General features: G+C 48.2%; 1 protein-coding gene across 1 annotated transcript in view; it reads right to left on the minus strand.

The window, feature by feature from the left end:
* Window positions 1-18,738, minus strand: part of LOC138260097 (alpha-1-antitrypsin-like protein GS55-MS) — a 107,976-nt gene extending 89,238 nt beyond the window's left edge. Inside the window, exon 1 of the mRNA XM_069208241.1 lies at window positions 18,713-18,738. The gene's annotated coding sequence lies outside the window, so the exon portion shown is untranslated. The remainder of the gene's footprint in view (window positions 1-18,712) is intronic.
* Between the last annotated feature and the right edge of the window lie 471 nt (window positions 18,739-19,209).

A 19,209-nucleotide genomic window follows, 5' to 3' on the forward strand; every position in this document is an offset into this window, starting at 1 on the left:
CCCGAGGTGCTTGTCTATAAATCAACCCATCGCTCTCTTGCAAGGGAGAAAACCGATGCATCGCTGACCCGATCAGAGAAGAAAACGACACACGGCCTCACTTGCGAGTAAGGAATTGACACATCGTTGATTTTCCAACGCACCCTAGCCCATGCAGCTTTATTTTTGACGCAAACCAGGTACTTTGTGTAACAGTGTTCTCACTGTTTTCTATGGAGTAAGACTCATCTTCTTTTGAAAATTCATACCTTAACTTGTGTATTTTGGATTTTTGTCGTTTTGGTCTTGTTTGATTTAGATAAATATCACCTATTTTTCTAAACTGATGTGGTGCCCATTTTGTAATGTCATCACTGTATTACTGTACATGTTGATACAAATACTTTACACATTGCTTCTGAAGTTAAGCCGGCTTACTTGTGCCAAGCTACCAAGGGTGTGAGCGGGAGTTAACTGAGTGTGATTCTCCTTTACCTTGGCTCAAGTGAGGGTCCTTGGTTGGACGGGGGTAAACTGACTGCCAACCAAAGACCCCATTTCTAACAATAACCATCATGACCAGGTAAGGACATGGTTGTAAACATTGAATGGCCATAAGGACCTCAATGGGTGATATATCCTTATTGAGGGATGAAATTGTGAGATGTGAGTCAAGGGTACCAAGGGTAGATATGCGTTTTTGTTGACAGCCCTGACATAATTGGCTGAGTAGAAGATAGCAGAAAATATTTCAAATTCCTCTGTAATCAGTTTGTCCTGGAACTTTGGGGTGCCAGCAGAACTCGTCAGTTCATTCACTCTGAGGTGTACAGCATAGGCACGTAAGCCATGGGCTAGCAAGTAGCCCACCTTGTTCCCTCCTGTGTAATATTTCTGCTTTAACCTTAATAAAGCATATTCTTCCCTACCCATTTCTAGTGCTCTCAGTTGCTTGCCAGCTGCAGTCACTTGACGTTCAGTCGCAAGCAAGCTCCTTAACGTTTGATCACAGCTGGGAACACAATTTGCACCTATCTGTATCAAATCGAGCCTCTATGGCAATGAATTGACCCCTCACAATAGCCTTCAAGGTTTCCCATAAAAGAGCATTGGATCTAGTCGGAGTGTCACTAGTTTCTACGAATGAGGTTATAGTGGATGTGATCTTGGTGACAACGTGTTCATGAATAAATTGCTTTACACTGAGGAGCCAAACAGGGGGAGGTAACAGGGCACTAGCATGGGTGTAACAGAGGGTGACAGGAGAGTGGTCAGAAAGTGCAGCCACTCAAATACCCACTGTTGCTTTTGCAATACGCAGTGAGGTGAGAAAAAAATCAAGGTATGTGTACCTCTGATGTGCAGTTGAAAAAAAAATGTGTAGTCTGTGGCAGCGGAGAGCATATGCCTCCATATATATGTCAGACCCACCTTGGCTAGCCATTGTCTGCAGGTGGGTGTGAGGGAGCCAGTTTGGCCAGGTCGCTAAATTGATCTGTCCCTCTGTGCATCGACCACTATATTAAAATCCCCCCTTCAATAATATCTGTGTCTGGAGTGGTAAGTACTCATCCCAAGTCTTCTTTATGGAAGGTTTCTTGGTGATCGTTGGGTGCTTAAAGTGTTGCTAAAGTAAATCTGTGACCTTTCAGGTGAATGTACAATTACAAAAGCCTACCAGGCAATTCAGTATGAGTTTGAGTCACCCATCCTGGAAACTGAGTCGCCAAGAGGATTTCCACCCTTGCCTTTTCCCTGCCCCAGAGGAGAAATACCGAGAGCGTAACTGCTTCCAGTCGTTCTTGAGCAGGAGACAAATATCACATTTGGCAGCCCTGGGGAAGGACACAAGTGCTAGTTGTTTCGCTGATACGTTAAGGCCCCAGATATTAAGGCTAAGAATCATTATCAGCTAAAGGAGCATGTGTGGAGGCCTGGGGGGGGGTGTCTGAGTATGGCCTATAATAGCAACATAGATCCCAGACAGTAAGTGCTGCTATCTGTTGACTGGGGTAAGGGAAATAGTGGTCTAGCATCAAGGAGAGAAATGGGAAGACAAACAATGAACAAGTCAAGAATATAGCTTTCCATCTGAGAGCATGAAGGACAAACAGATGAGGGTCCATGTCCTTGGCCACGTGAGTCTTCAATCTCTGTTGCAAAGCAGCAATGGGACTCTTCAGCTGTGGCTCAGCTGCAAAGCAGAGGAGAAGGGGAGAAGCCGCTACCAGAGCTGAGAGTTTTAACAAGGAGAGGAAGGATATGGGCCCTCAGAGAAAGGGGGTCCAGCTGATCTTGGGCACATCAGTACAATGTAGTCCAGTCCTTACATACCCCAGTGGTCACTCTCCACTTCCGTGTCTCTATTGTGACACTGTAGCTGTTGTAGCAGCACAGACCAATCCTTGCGGCTCTCGGTTGCAGAGGTCTTGCATAGTGGTTTCTTTCTCTGTCACGTCGAGTGGTACTGATCCGTCGCAGTGGAAGCTCCATTCCATGAGGGAAACAGTGTATGGGCTTCACCGAGTGCCATGGTCATGTATATTAGGTACCGGGCTTCTTCTAGTGTTCAGATGCTCTTCATCTCATTGTTCCAGACAAACTGGAGCCGGAAGAGCCCCTCATATTCAATTGCAGGTTTCTCATGCACAGCATTCATAATATCCTCTTTTTGCCTGTAGTAATGTATGCACAGGAGGTGATCCTGCTTCACCAAGAGCATGAGGCGGGTGGCCACTCAAGGAATAACATCAAGGAAGATTTCATGGTCTGTGAGCTCTGGGGCCACATGTCTGAAAAAACTGTTTACCCCGGATCGCTTGTGAAGGGACCCCTTTTATGCAGATGTCGGAGCACCTAGATCTGTTTTTTAGATCCTTTAGCTGGTAATGGAGCTCCTCATTCTTGTCTCGTACCTTGAGGAGTTCCTGGCTATCTAGTTTTTCCTCCCAGGGCTCGTGAGTTTGTTCTACGAAGTGCACCTTTTACACAGATCACATTGGAGGTCCTTCGCCTCTGTCACTATGTCTTGTTTAAGGGTGACAAAGTCATCCTGTAAGAACCTGAACAGCTGCTCCAGAAATGCACTCGTGACGGAGGCTTCATCACTCTGTAAGCTGCCCAGCACCGATTCCTCGGATGGTGGCGAGGTGAAGGACGTCTCTTTGTCCTGCTCAGACCTCTTCGCTGGAGGATTATTAAACAAGCTTTTAAGCATAGTGCCCTTGCTTGTGTTGCATTGGCAAGTCATGATGGTGCAGCTGGCAGGCCCCTGCCCCAGTGGAGACCAGGAACGCACAGCACCAACCCTGATGTTAGACATTTATGTAATCACTCAGAGTCCAAGTTCCACCAGAATTGCATGCAAAAAGAGAGTGCACCAGCAATGAGGGCCAATGGCAAGAGTAGGGTTGAGAAGAGCTCCATGTCTCAGGCAGCCCCATTGGGAGCCCCATGGATCTGCGCCCAACTTTCGGAGTTGGGGAGCAGCAAGTAGGGTGAGAGTGCCACTGCGCAGCATGGACCCCAGGGCCACAAAATTATGCAGATCCCTGCAGCAGCGAGGTGCGCCCAGTGACACAGTCCATTCTGCAAACAAAGGGTGGGTAAAATAGGGCATACCTGCCTCTCCTCACTGCTCAGTGGGAATCTCCCAGTCAATTCAATTCCCAGTTTAGGGCCCCCGGCTTGGAAGGTGCCTTTATTCTGGTTGTGGCTGGGTGGGAGGGGAGCGACTTGTTGAGGCCCCTTGCTACTGTGCTGCAGGTCTGCAAACCCGCCAAATAGCAACAGGAGCCCAGGATTCAAGATAGGGGCCCGGCAGATATAGTCCCAGGGGCGACAAGGTGCAATCTGTAACGGAGTTGCTCTTCCAGTCCTTCAATGTCCCCACCCCACAACGTCCGCTATGTCAGAAGCATGGCCGCCAAGTCAAACTTCTGCTAGCCTTTCCAAAAAACGATCTGCGTCTCTCTAGGCCACCGGTGGCGTTGATGTGGGAAGGCTAGCTGCTCCAGATCATTTCCCCATGTTGAGGACCCCAGGACATGTCAACTTCTGCCCCATGCAGTGGGTGGAAGGTGGAGCTTTGAGGACTCGGGTACCATCTTGGACAGGCTCCCCCACCTATTTATTTTAATAGTCGAAAAATCTTTGTTATGCATTTGTAATCCTAAATTCTGTTGGTCTACTTGTGTATAGTTCATTCTGCTTGGGATCTTATTGATTGTTTTGCTAAGAATGCTGCCTGGCATTAGGTTCTATTATTTTTAGTAGGTGCCTTGCTTAGGCAACAGACATTCCATTAACAAATTGCTTTGTGAATATGAGCCATAAATGGGTGCATAGAAAAGCAATTTTCCTTCTTAAGTTTCACATCCTAAATTCACTGTTTGGGGTGTAACTAGGTGGTTTACAGAACAGGTAAAGAAGTAGGTGAGTGCCAACACACCTATAGGTACATAAGTGCTCACATATCTATTGCAGTTAGTTTTCTAGGGGCTATATCCACTTGTTTACTCCTGTGCAACGTAGGTGTAAGTGATTTTCTCCAATGGGGAAAGTAAAGTCAATCCCAAACAGGTCTTCATTCCACAAAGCCCAGTAATTTCAGAGAAGTATTATGAATTCTGCCCTGTATCTCTCCTACATTACTGGGCACTATGAGTACTCTGGCCAAGAGTCACGGAACACTAGCAGGAATATAAATTATGTACAATTCTGTATGATTCCATAGAGGTTCCCTTGCCTGTTTTCCCCCTGCTTCCCTCAGGAAAAGGTGAACAAAAACTCATAATTGAGTGGAGCGATATCACCTCTGGAGATATCACTTTGCCTGACTCATAATGAGGCCCACAGTAGGGGTATTGGGAAAGGCATTTCTCCACACAATGCTATTTTCTCTGTGGAGAAAAAAATATGTGTTGAAATGATTAATTGGAAATATTTAATAAAGGACAATTTCTATCCAGAGGAAAATTTAGATTTGTAAATTTGGAGTAAAATGTATGATTTTCACTAAAACTCCTGTAACTTTGTGAATCTGCTAAAAATCATAAATCTAATTTATTTTTGCGGCGCAATTATGCAAACGTTTGTCACTATTACCTGAAATGCAAGTCTATAATTTCCTGCTTTATTTTAAAGCTCAGGCCCTCATTAATGTCATTGGTGATAAATCCCACTTACCGCCACGCTGATGGCCACAAACTTACCGTCACGGCGGCGGAAATCCGTTCACCATATTATGACACACACACACTAATCCGACAGAATTCAGCCACACACACAAATCCACCAGCCCAAAGATCAGTGATAAACTGGCAGTATCAAAACCCACACCGTTATGCCAACAGAACTACGCCCACCACATTATGACCCACAAATCACCATGGCGGACATTCAATGGTGGTAAACTATTGGCGGTACATACCGCCGTGCTCAAAATGGACACCCACAGACAAAACAACACCACATTGGACAATTCAAACAACACACACCTGACACCCATTCACACACCACACCCACACCACTATAAAACACACACACAGTACCCACAACCCTTTACAAATACAAACCATTGCCACCTGGAACACACGAAGACCACTGGCGCAACTAGAGCCACACATTACTCACACCTTTATTCCACTCGCGCACTCCACATCACACACCCCAACACATTACCCAACTCACCTTCACCAACACACCTCACAGAACACCCATGGCCCCACAAAGACACCCCTGTTTCACAGAGGAGGCACTAAGGGTCATGGTGGAGGAAATCGTCAGGGTAGAGCCACAGCTATTTGGAGCACAGGAGCAGCAGACATCTATAGCTAGGAAGATGGAGCTGTGGCGAAGAATCGTGGACAGGGTCAACCCCGTGGGACAGCACTCAAAACTAGGGATGACATCAGGAAGATGTGGCATGACCTACGGGGGAAGGTGTGTTCCATAGCAGCAAGACACCAGCTCGCTGTACGGAGGACTGGCGGTGGACCCCCACCTTCTCTCCCACAACTCACAGCATGGGAGGAGCAAGTCTTGGCAATACTGCATCCTGAGGGCCTGGCCGGAGTCGGAGGAGGACTGGACTCTGGTAAGTCAACTCTCTACTATTTTCAACCCCCTACCTGCATGCCATCCCATACCCTCACTCCCATCACTCCACTACATTCCACACACCACCATCACATCTCACTGCTCCCAATGCCACGCCCTGCATGCTGTACCAATGCATGGACACCCCTCACAGTTCTGCATGGACTATTATGACTAAAGCATGCATAGCAGAGAGAACTAACAATCCCACCAGTGAAAGCTGGCAGGACAAATCCAACTATAGAGGGGAACTCACGGATGTACAATATGATAGACCCAGAAACCATAACACATCATTTACATCCCCACAGGTACCCCAGCCAATGTCATCGGAGAGGAGGTACCAGAACTATCCAGTCCCCCAACTGAAGAGGCCCACAGTGATGACAGCAACTCTGGTCTTCAGGATTTGGATGACCTACCTGGCCCCTCAGGGACCACTGGAAAGCTGATTACCCAGGCCCAGTCACACACCACCACAGAGCCTTCCACATCAGGAAACAACACCACAGCACCCACCCAGCGTACCCACACCTCTGTCCCCAGGACACGTCAATCAGCAGTGTGTCCACCTCTACAGGGACCCCAGGCCACACCTTACCCCCAAGACAATCAGGGACCTGGGGTCAGTGGCAATGGGCACACGGTTCAGGGGAACAGAGGTACAGGTCAACAGGGACACTGGGAGGACTGCTGTGTGCCAGGGAGAGGACAGGCCCAGGGAACTGACTCTCCATGAGGCACTCTCCAAGATCCTGGGAGCCTACCAACATTTCCAGGACACGATGGGCCAGGAGGGACAGTACCAGGATATCAGGGAGGACTTGCAGGCCATCAACAACACCCTGATCTCCATGGCAGGGGTGCTGGCAGACATGGCCAACATTATGAGGGAGGCAGTCTCACACCAGTGGGCCCCTGCCACTAGCCAGACTTCTGAACAGCCTTCCACTTCCGCTAGTGGCCAGGAGGCCCGCCACAGGACTCACAGGCCACCAGCTCCCCTCCCCCTGCAGAAGGTGAACCACCCCGCAAACGTTCCCTGCGATCCAAACAGAAGCCAGAGACACTTGCCAAGAACCCCACCAGGAACTGAGACTCTCCTGATTGTCACTTTTGTGTCCCACTCAGTCACCCTGCCCACCTTGAACTGCCATTGCTCCCCTTCCTATGTCCCCACGGACACTGCACCTGTGCTACAAACAGTCTGAAACAATACCTTGGACTTTCCTCCATCATCACCCTATCCCATTGCACTTTCCCCCTATATGTTAGCACTTCAATAAACACAGTTGGATCAAATTCTATTTCGAGCATGTCATGTATTTCAAATATGTATTGATTGAAACAGGTACAACCATTGCAAATGAACTGTACATAGAATTAGCATTGATTAATGACCTGTAGCTGGCTGCAGTGATCACACCAGGTTTATATGTCAGGTCACCAACATCTGCAAAATGAACTGCCAGAGGGAACAGTAAGTGGGCATAGAAGTTTGAAATCACTCACTGTCCACAGGGTCCACTGCTGGCACACGGGCATCTCCAGGCTCCTGCAGAAAAGGGACATAGCGTCTGAGGGCCAGGTTATGCAACATGCAGCATGTCACTACTATCTGGCAGACCTTCTTGGGTGAGTAGCACAGGGATCCACCTGTTAGATGGAGGCACCAAAAACTGGCATTCAGGAGGCCAATGATCCTTGTGGTTTTCCCATGTGCCTCATTAAAACGTTCTTCTGCCCTTGTCCTGGAATTCCTCACAGGAGTCAGCAACCATGATAGGTTTAGGTAACCAGAGTCACCTGCAAATATTGAGGGACAACATTTAGCCACACACTATCCTATATGGCCCACACCATACCCATACACCAACATCTACTGGTTGGGAACCAGGGCTCACCTACCTACCTACCTGTGCCTCTGTAGTTGGCCCATCATATTTGGGATGCTGCTATTCCTCAGAACAAAGGCATCATTCACCAACCCAGGATACTTAGCATTGACGTGGGAGATGTACTGGTCCGCCAAGCACACCATCTGTACATTCATGGAGTGAAAACTCTTACAATTCCTGAACACTTGTTCATTCTGGCAGGGGGGGACAAATGCAATATGTGTTCCATCAATTGGTCCAGTTGTGTTGGGGATGTGTCCCATTGCATAAACCTCGGCCTCACTGTGGCCAAATCCTCAACCTGGGGGAAAACAATGTAGCTGCACATGTGTTTTATCAGGGCAGACAACACTCTTGTCAGCACGTTTGAGAACATTGTCTGTGACATTCCAGCTGCCAAGCCAACTGTCACTTGGAAAGAACCAGTTGCCAGGAAATGGAGTACTAATTCCACTTGCACAAGAGGGGGGATCCCAGTGGGGTGACGGATAGCAGATATCAGATCAGGCTCCAATTGGGCACTCAGCTCTGTGCTTGTGGCCCTGTCAAGTCTATAGGTGAGGATAATGTGCCTGTCCTCCAGTGTTGCAAAGTCTACCAGGGGTCTGTACACAACGGTATGTCTCAATCTCCTATTCATCTGCAGGAGTAGGAATCTAAGGGACACAAGTGTGAGGAGCCGGTCACAACCTAAACAATGGAGCTACAACAGTAGTTTTCATTCTTTAAACATGAAATGGGTCAGTTTTATTTGTCCAGTATGTGCCTATACTCTTGTGATGCAGCATTATTCCAGAGGCCTGCCCCCCCGAAATTGCGTCCGCCTGTCCTCTGTGGAGGGACAGGTGGAAGTGAGGTAATTCCATTGACGTGCACTGCTGTGAGAGCCAGTCGGGAACCGCTGTGCAACTCCTCATTGGTTAACATTGGGCCCTATGGGGTACCATGGCCAATGGTGATCTACGCCGGCTGTGACGGTATGCACCGCCTCGGATGTGACCGCCATTTTCTATCAAATTCCTCCCTTGCTACCTGACCTTCCATAGGAGAGGACCTACACTGCATGTGCTGTTGTGACCTGTATCTGGAAACTACCATGGCCTGTGTTACCGGGGAAGGGCCCCAGCCTTCACTTGGGAGGGGAGGTGTTGGAGAGACTGGTGGATGGGGTCCTACCCCAGTACGAACTGCAGTATGGGCCTCCAGACCAACAGGTGAGTACACTGTAGGCACGATGCATGTGGTATGAATGCATGGAGTGGTGTGTGTGAAGGTCTCGTGTAAGAGGGGTGGGTGGAAGTCCTCTTGGCGGCGTACAGGGTGTTTTGCTGGGCTATGTGTGTGCCAATGATGATAGAAACGGGTATGGTGGGCCATGTGTGTAACAGGCTCGACTAGTTGTCTAATGGTTTTTCCCTGTGTGTATTGCCTCTGCAGGTCAGTGCCCATCAAAAGAAGGGTATATGGCATGCCATTGCCAAGGAGGCCAACAGAGATTGATCCAGGCTCTGGCCTCCTCTCTGATGGCAGCCATTGTCCCTGTTACTACCGCCCCCCCTCCAACTTCCACTTCCCAGTCCCATTCTCCTCAACCCCAACTCATCCCAAGCACACAGCAGACGAGCATGCGCACAAGACAACACCCCAAAGGGTCACAGGCAAACACAAGCACCACACGTCATCCCACAGGCACTTACACAAACACCATCCAGTTGCAGACACAAGAATATCCACTATTTCGACTGTCTCCCCCTTTTCATCAGCACACCAAGCAGAACACAAACCTCAGTGGCAGGCACCTCCACAACATCCATGCTCACGTCCCTGTGTCCTCTCCCACTGTGTCTGTTCCCCCCTCCTAAAGTACACAAACGCAAGCACTCAAACAACAAACAGCCATCCACCTCACAACAACATACAGCCCATGCACCTGCACCCTAATCCAGTAGACAGACACCTCCAACAACCACTCCCTCATCCTCCACTCCGATTCCTTCTCCTTCCCTCCCTGTCCTGCACGTATGGCCAGGGTATCACGAACCCAGCCAAGTACCTCAGCCACACAGTCCACAGGCCCAGTTCCATCCACAACCACTTGTGGTGGAAAGGAATCCAGGCCACATTTACTGAAGGGAAGGAGCCTGCAACAGCCAGCCTTAAGGGAAAGGAGCCTGCACCAGCCTGCCAAAGAGGAAGGATCATGCACCAGCAGGCATGAAGGGAAAGGAGCCTGCACCTGCCACCAGAAAGGGCAAGGAGCCTGCATCAGCCGGCAGGAAGACCAAGGGGCCTGCCCCTACCACCAGAAAGGGCAAGGAGCATGCCCCAGCAGGCAGGAAGACCAAGGAGCCTGCACCCGCCACCAGAAAGGGCAAGGAGCCTGCACCAGCAGGCAGGAAGACCAAGGAACCTTCACCAGCAGGCAGGAAGACCAAGGAGCCTGCACGTGCAGGCAAGAGGGTCAAGGAGCCTGGGTCAGCAGCTGTGACGGAGCCCCAACCACCAAACATGGTTGTGCATCCATCCGAGGGTGCAGGGGATGTGCAGGAGCCTCCTCCCACCAGCAGCACCACCACAGTGCATCCATCCGAGGGTGCAGGACCACAGTGCATCCATCTGAGTGTGCAGGGGGTGTGCAGGAGCCTCCCCCTACCAGCAGCACCTCCGCAGTGCATCCATCCAAGGGTGCAGAGGATGTGCAGGAGCCTCCCACCATCAACAGCACAGTGCAGCCGTCACCACCAGCGGACGACATGTAATCATGCATCCATGGGCTTCTGTGCGGCCTGTCCACTCCAGAACCAGTGAGCAAGACACCCACTAGAGAGACTGTGGCCTTGCACTCCCCAGGACCAAGCACAGGGCATGTTGCCCCCTCCAGAACCAGTGGGCAAGACACCCACTTGAGAGACTGTGACCTTGCACTTCCTGGGACCAAGTACAGGGCATGTTGCCTCCTCCAGAGCCAGTGGTCTTGTTTCAGCTCCCGGCTGAGGTGCCCCCCTCCCCCTGAGATCCCTTCCTATTTGCCAAATGATGCTCCTGCATTGTTCTCTCCTTGTTGATGCAGGTGACAAGTGGGGCCTTGGACTTTGGCCTGTGGCCATGAGGCCCAAGCAAAATGAGGACTGGGCTGTGTCCCTTGTTTTGTACATTTGTATATATCTGTTACATTGCCTAAATTATTATTTATACTGTGGTGATCTTATTACATTCACTTTTGTAAATTATTTGTGTGTGTATGGTGTGTGTGTGTGTGTATGTGTGTGTGTGTGGTGTGTATGGTGCGTATGTGTGTCACTCCCTTTTTCCTCCCCCCCTCCCTTGTGTGCTAGGTGGCTGTGCTCACCGTCATTGTCTTAGCTGGCGTTGGTGTTCGTGGTGGAGCAGAACGTAGAATATCATCAGAAAGACATGCAGTTCGTGCTCCATGGATGCATGGTTCTTCCCTGTGTCTCCAAAGGTGAGTCCTTTCACTTGTGAGCTCTGTTTCAACCAGACTTTTGATGTTGGTATTGCCCCAAAAAAGGTGGTGGATTGTGTTGTCATAATATGGTGGGCGAAACTTTGACTTCCGTCTGGCTGTAGGCGGCTACCGCTGTGGTGAATGTTGTTTCCGCCCTGGCAGTCGGTGTGGTACATTGGCTGTCTTTCGGAGAACTTTCCGCCATGGTCATAATTTGGCATTAGTTACCGCCAGCCTGTTAGCGTTATTACCGCCACTTTATCACGACCGCCAGGGTTGTAATGAGGGCCTAAATGTGTCCTCCAGTCATTTTTCATGTTCTGTTCAAATGCTTTCACAGTAAATTGTAAACATAAATAGTACTTTTCACAACACGTTTTTACTGCAAATGGTGCATAATTGTATAAAGTTGCAAATTTGATGGAGTAGGGGCAATCAGAGGAAAGACTTTACACCACAGACCGTATTTAGAGTAGATGGTGAAATGTTTTTCCTCTCGATTTTGGAGTTGTAGTGAAATGCCTCCCTGGGCATGTTACCCCCTAACCTTTTGCCTTTTGTTGATGCCAGTTATGATTGAAAGTGTGCTGGGAACCCACCAACCAGGCCCCAGCACCAGTTTTCTTTCTCCAAACTGTACCTTTGTGTCCACAATTGGCACAGCCCATGCACACAGATAAGTCCCCTGACTCACTCAGCACATGAATTCTGCCTCACAGCTTGTGTGTGCTGATGGGGAGAAAATGACTACGTCAACATGGCACTCCCCTCAGGGTGCCATGCCCACATCCCACTGCCTGTGGCATAGGCAAGTCACCCCTTTAGCAGGCCTTACAGCCCTAAGGCAGGGTGCACTATACCACAGGTGAGGGCATAGTTGCATGAGAAATATGCCCCTACAGTGTCTAAGCCATACCATAGACATTGTAAGTGCAGGGTAGCCTAAAGAGTATATGGTCTGGGAGTCTGTCAATTACGAACTCCACAGTTCCATAATGGTTACACTGAAATCTGGGAAGTTTGGTGTCAATCTTCTCAGCACAATTTTGTTGAAACATACACACAGAGGGCATCTTAGAGATGCCCCATGATTACCATTCCGACTCCTAGTGCTAGGTTGACCAGTTTCTGCCAGCCCGTCACAACCAGACGAGTTTCTGGCCACTCTGTGGCCAGGAACAAAGCCTGCACTGGGTGGAGGTGCTTCTCACCTTCCCCTGCAGGAACTGTAACACCTGGTGGTGAGCCTCAAAGGCTCCTGCCTGTTGTTACAGCACCCCAGGACATCCCAGCTAGTGGAGATGCCCGTCTCTCCGGACACAGCCCCCACTTTTGGTGGCAAGTCTGGAGGAGATAATGAGAAAAACAAGGAGGAGTCACCTACCAGTCAAGACAGCCCCTAAGGTTCCCTGAGCTGAGGTGAGCCCTGCCTTTGGAAATCCTCCATCTTGGTTTTGGAGGATTCCCCAAATAGGAATAGGGGTGTACCCCCACCCCTCAGGTAGGAGGCACAAGGAGGGTGTAGCCATCCTCAAGGACAGTAGCCATTGGCTACTGCCCTCCTGACCTAAACACACCCCTAAAATTAGTATGTAGGCGTGACCCTGAACCCAGGAAATCAGATTCCTGCAACCTACAACAAGAAGAAGGACCGCTGACCTGAAAGCCCCGCAGAGACGATAGAGCCGCCAACTGACTGGCCTGTCTCCAGACTCAAAGAACCTGCACAGTGACGCATCCAGCGGGACCAGCGACCTCTGAGGACTCAGAGGACTGCCCTGCACCCAAAGGAGCAAGAACCTCCAGAGAACAGCAGCACTGTTCAGAAACTGCAACAACTTTGCAACTTTGAAACAACTTTAAAGAGACTCTCACTTCCTGCCAGAAGCGTGAGTCTTCACACTCTGCACCCGACGCCTACAGATCGAGTTTAGGACAACCAACACCGCAGAGAGGACTCCCAGGCGACTCCAACAACGTGGACAACCTGAGTCGACCCTCCTCCACCCCCACAGCGACGCCTTCAGAGAGGATCCAGAGGCTCCCCCTGACCGCAACTGCCTGGTAACAAAGGAACCTGACGCCTGGACCAAGCACTGCACCCGCAACCCCCAGGACTGAGAGGAACCACCTACTAGTGCAGGAGTGACCAGCAGGAGGCCCTCATCCTAGCCCAGTCAGTGGCTGGCCCAAGAAGCCCTCCTGTGCCCTGCCTGCATCGCCAGAGAGACCCCCGGGTCCCTCCATTGACACCTACTTTGCACACTGCACCCCTGAGCCTCTGAGGGTGTGTTTTGTGTGCTTGTGTGCCCCCCCAGTGCTCTACAAAACCCCCCTTGTCTGCTCCCCGAGGACGCAGGTACTTACCTGCTAGCAGACTGGAACTGGAGCACCCCTATTCTTCATAGGCACCTGTGTTTTGGGCCCTCCTTTGACCTCTGCACCTGTCCGGCCCTGTGTTGCTGCTACGGTGGCTTTGGAATTGCCTTGAACCCCCAACTGTGGGCTGCTTATGCCCAGGAGACTGACTGTGTAAGTGCTTTACTTACCTGAGAAACTAACCAAAACTTACCTCCCCAGAAACTGTTGATTATTGCAGTGTCCACTTTTAAAATAGATTATCGCCATTTTAACCAAAACAGTGTGTACTACTATTTTAAATGAAAGTTCTCTACTTACCTGTGTGAAGTACCTTGCATTTTGTGTACTTACCTCAAATCTTGAATCTTGTGGGTCGAAAATAAATTAGGAAAATATATTTTTCTATATAAAACCTACTGGCCTGGAGTTAAGTCTTTGAGTGTGTGTTCCTCCTTTATTGCCTGTGTATGTACAACAAATGCTTAACACTAACCTCTGATAAGCCTACTGCTTGACTACACTACCACAAAATAGAGCATTAGTATTATCTAATTTTGCTACTATCAACCTCTAAGGGGAACACTTGGACTCTGTGCACACTATCTCTCACTTTGAGATAGTATATATAGAGAGCCAACTTCCTACAGGAGTTGTTTCTGAAAACTTTGCAAACCTTTATTGGCCAGTCATTAAGAAGTGACGACGACTTTCACCAAACTTTTAGTATATTTAAATAAACTACTGTGTTGGAAATTCCTTTCAGTGAACAGAGGTGACCTCTGGTCAGTCGTAATCTCTAAATTTGGTGGGTGGTAGTCCATCAGGGTGGGATAGGTAATTGTCTCCACTATGTTGATGAGCTGTTCTATAATTCAGGCCCTGAACTATCAGTCAGGCTCTTAGAATTGAATATTGTGCCACTACCTCAAATAAAATATTGAGCATTTACACACCTTTTTGGTGATCATGATGTGCAAATGGATTGATGAGAACACTTTCTAATGTTACACTGAGCAGCCAGACCTTCTCTTGGAGTGTATGTCAGAATATCTTACACAGAAATATCCCCCCACCTAAATATTGGGGCCTATTTATCACATACAAAAACAACATCCCTTTGGGTGTGAATTATTTATAATTAACTACAAAGAGACATAGGGGGTCATTCTGACCCCGGCGGGCGGCAGGAGCCGCCCGCCTGGAGGGAACCGCCGAATGACCACACTGCGGTCAAAAGACCGCGGCGGCCATTCTGGCTTTCCCGCTGGGCCTGCGGGCGACCGCCTGAAGGCCGCCCGCCAGCCCAGCGGGAAACCCCCCTCAACAATGAAGCCGGCTCCGAATGGAGCCGGCGGAGTTGTAGGGGTGCGACGGGTGCAGTGGCACCCGTCGCGATTTTCAGTGTCTGCAAAGCAGACACTGAAAATCATTATGGGGCCCTGTTAAGGGGCCCCTGCACTGCCCATGCCAGTGGCATGGGCAGTGCAGGGGCCCCCTGGGGCCCCATGACACCCGTTCCCGCCATCCTGTTCCTGGCGGTAAAAACCGCCAGGAACAGGATGGCAGGAAGGGGGTCGGAATCCCCATGGCGTCGCTGCAAGCAGCGCCGCCATGGAGGATTCCCTGGGCCAGGGGTAAACCGGCAGGAAACCGCCGGTTTCCCTTTTCTGACCGCGGCTTTACCGCCGCGGTCAGAATGGCCCCGGAAGCACCGCCAGCCTGATGGCAGTGCTTCCGCGGTCCCCGGCCCTGGCGGTCATGGACCGCCAGGGTCGGAATGACCCCCATAGAGCCTGATTTAGAGTTTGGCGTATAGGTTACTCCAATCAAAAATGTTACTGATATCCTGTCTGGCGTATTACAATCCCTGAAGGCTATAAAGGATTTGTAATACAGAGGACGGGATATCCGTCATGTTTGTGATGGAGTATTCCCCTCTGCCATACTCTAAATCAGGCCCATGTTCTTTGTAGATTATGTTCAGGAGAAAATGCTTACGCCAGATGATATTCTGATAACAACATTCTTGTATCACACATTTACCATATCCTGAAGTGACCTTTCAACTGCAGGCCAACACTGGAAGCCTGTAGAGGGTATTGAGCTCAGAGGCAACATGCTTCCAGTGCTCAGTACACGCAAGCAGGCAGTCTGTGCCAACTAAAGTCCTTCTGCCTGCCAATATCTTGAGCATAATAATCCAAGTAAAACCTCTGAGTATAATATGACAAAAATTATATTTCTATAATGGGTGAAAACTACAATCTGAACATGTTTAAAGTGGGTCATTTGGAATTGGACAGGTATAGGTAACTCAAGGCAAGGATAATGAATTAATTTGAATGATCCAATCCTGTCACAGTGATCACGATGCTAGTTTAGCACTATCAATATTTAAGAAAAAACACATTTTGCAGCCACTTAGTATGGCAATACTTTGCATAGTGTGCCTTATGACTACATATACACCGAGATGATGAGAATGAATGAAATGAGGCAGCGAGAAATGGAAAGACCTACAAAAGGATAGGTGGATGGGAGAGGAAGTAGGAAGGAAGAAATGAAAAAAAGACAAGTTCTGAAGGAAGGGGGACGAAAGATGGGGTAATGGTTAAAAAGAAATAGGGAGGCAAAACAATGGAAAGAGTGTAGGCTGGAAAGACGAGCGAAAGGAAACAAGTGAAGGCAAGTAACTAGTAAGGGCGCAGAGGTGGGAAGAAGAGAGGTTGAAGGGAGTGGAAAAAGGAAAATGGACTAGCAGGACTGAAGAAATGACACATGTAATTAAAGGGTGAATGACGAGAAGATAGGATTAAAATAAAAGGTGAAAGAGACAGGAAGGGACAAGTGAGGAACAAAAGAACAAAGAAATAGAGCGGAAAGGAAAAGCAGATATTGAAAAGATATGAGTGACCCTAAATGGATTTTAAACTTTATTTGACTGTTCATCCAGACTGTCATTCAACTCCGATCTTGTACAAAATAACATTCCCTCGCCATATACAGCACTGACTGTGTTACTCCTGTGTGCAATGCAATACCTTAGCCAAACATTTGCCTCAATAAATACACTTCATATCATGAACAGGTGCGCTGGCTCAAATAGCTAGGTGACAATTTTTAAGTGACTGCACTGTCTGGTGTGCACATATTTAAATTAGAATTTCTCTGTGAAAACTAACTCTAGAGAGCACAGCTTGGAAGTAAAGAGGTAATTACTGGAAAGCCTTTGTTTGGTGGCATATATCTCCATATTCAGTACTTCGAGCTGGACCCCATCATGGCCCACTGACAATTTGTACAAATGAACATACACTCAGTCTCAACATAGAAATGAATTGCACAACTTTTCCCCCAGTCAGTTATGACGTACGTACTCCCTGACCGTGATGATAACAGACATTTAGGGATGCTGTCTCTCTTGTGCATCTTTCTGTATGGTGCCCCAGAGGCAGTTTCTCTACGGTGCTCCAGTTGCAGTTCAGGAGCTTCAAGCCTGTTTCATTTGGCCTGCCTGTCTTTTATTTGCATTCTGTCCTTGTGGTGGAGTCGGCACCATATTTTGAGAACATCTCCAAAGTCCAAGAAACTCTATCAACACCTTCCTTACATGCTTATCTATATGCAACACCTTTTAATCCAGGCACTCCAAAACAGCATCCAGGAGCCCCATTAGAAGAATAAAGTGCTATATAAGGCTGCAGAAACACAAGACAACGCCACAGATTATATACTCACATCATCATCTGTATAATAAATTACACTGCAAAATCGTTTGCTCCAAATTATTTATATTGTGAATTGTATATCGAAATAACTTTGGAGGGTGCAGCTCTTCATAGAAAGAATGTCAAAGACATAATTTCATGTTGCATAAAGTGCATCCCCATTCTGTCAAATCTTTCCTATACCCCACCACCTTGCCTTCACCTCTCCATTGTTAAATCTTCCAGCCAGAGTTTTAACGTGGGCATCAGATGAAGTAAAAAGCACAAAAAATAGTGTTTTTAACTTTTGCCCTTTTTGGGTCCTTCTTCATTTTTAGTAGCTCTGTCTCTTTTTTCACTACTTTATTTCTGCAACACTTCTTAAAGCTATGTAAGTGTTCTACCACAATGTTTTTATATGGACCTGGAACAATGTTTGCTGAAGATCATCTACAAAATAGGGGGGATATTTACAATCCTTTCACGCAGGGTAGGGTCGCAAGCCTTCTTGCTGTGCTGGCCTGCGTCAAAAGAAAAGGGCAGGAGTGTGCCATATCTACAAGATACAGTGCATTCCTGTCCTTTTCCCCTGCACTGGCGCACAATGGACTGCCGTGCGCCAACACTGGCACCTTTGCATCATGGTGCAGGGGTTTCTGTGTTGCGGGGATGATTGTTTTTGTGCAGGAAAGGACACCTTCCTGCACAAATACAACCACAAGAGGCATTTACCTCTTTCTATGTGTGTCGCACATATAAAAAGGAAAAAACTAGGAGAAATAAAGGTACTTCTCTGCAATGTGCCGCCCTTACACCTCTCCAGGGGAGGCATAGGCTTTTGACGCATTCACAGGTTTACAAACCCTTGTAAATTTGGGAGATCATCAAAATCCATGGGTGTTGCTTGGTAACATGCACCACAACACCCAGGGAATGTCTCTTGGATGCAGAGTGAGGCAATGCAAAGACTTGCGCAGCATTGCCCTACTTCATATCTACAAGGCCATGAAAAGCCAGACAAAGTGGCTTTATGTGACCTTGTTAGATATGGGCCTGCACTGTCGGTGGGTCAAAAAAAGTGATGCACCGGTGGCTCAAGCCACTTGTGAATATGGCCGTAAAGTATGTACATTTAGGCATAGATGTGCTGAAAGCTCAATCATGCAGTTGTTAAATAGATGCAGTAATGAAACAAAGCTTACCTCTCAGAATCTCCCTTGTGAAGATAAAGTGAATAGGTTGAGAAAAGTATCCTTTTATACAGGATAATCCATTATGGCACTGGACTACTGCCAATCTATGGTTAAAAATCAGCTAAGCGTTCAGAAATGCAAATAACAGAATAAATAATGTTGAAATCCTAAGAGCTGATGTCGCATTATGTTGTTTGCAAGCAGGCCGCGGCCTGGCGACCTCTTAATTCAAATATGTGACTAGCATAAGTGTATTCCTTTGAAATAAGTGGTCTGCTCGGTGGGAATTGTAACAGATGTACATTTCAAATGTTTGTATTTAGGGCAAGACCTATATAAATCGTCAAACAAATAAAAGGTAATTTGTCAGCTTTTGGTACTGTGCATACATAACAAAGAAGAATAGGATGCAGCCAAGCATATATTTGTGCCTCACACTTAGGAACCCACATTTAGACACTGCAATACACCAACACGTATCCATGCACGCACATACCAACAAACCC

The sequence above is a fragment of the Pleurodeles waltl genome, chromosome 9 (genome assembly GCF_031143425.1).
Source record: "Pleurodeles waltl isolate 20211129_DDA chromosome 9, aPleWal1.hap1.20221129, whole genome shotgun sequence".
Taxonomy (NCBI): Eukaryota; Metazoa; Chordata; class Amphibia; order Caudata; family Salamandridae; genus Pleurodeles; species Pleurodeles waltl.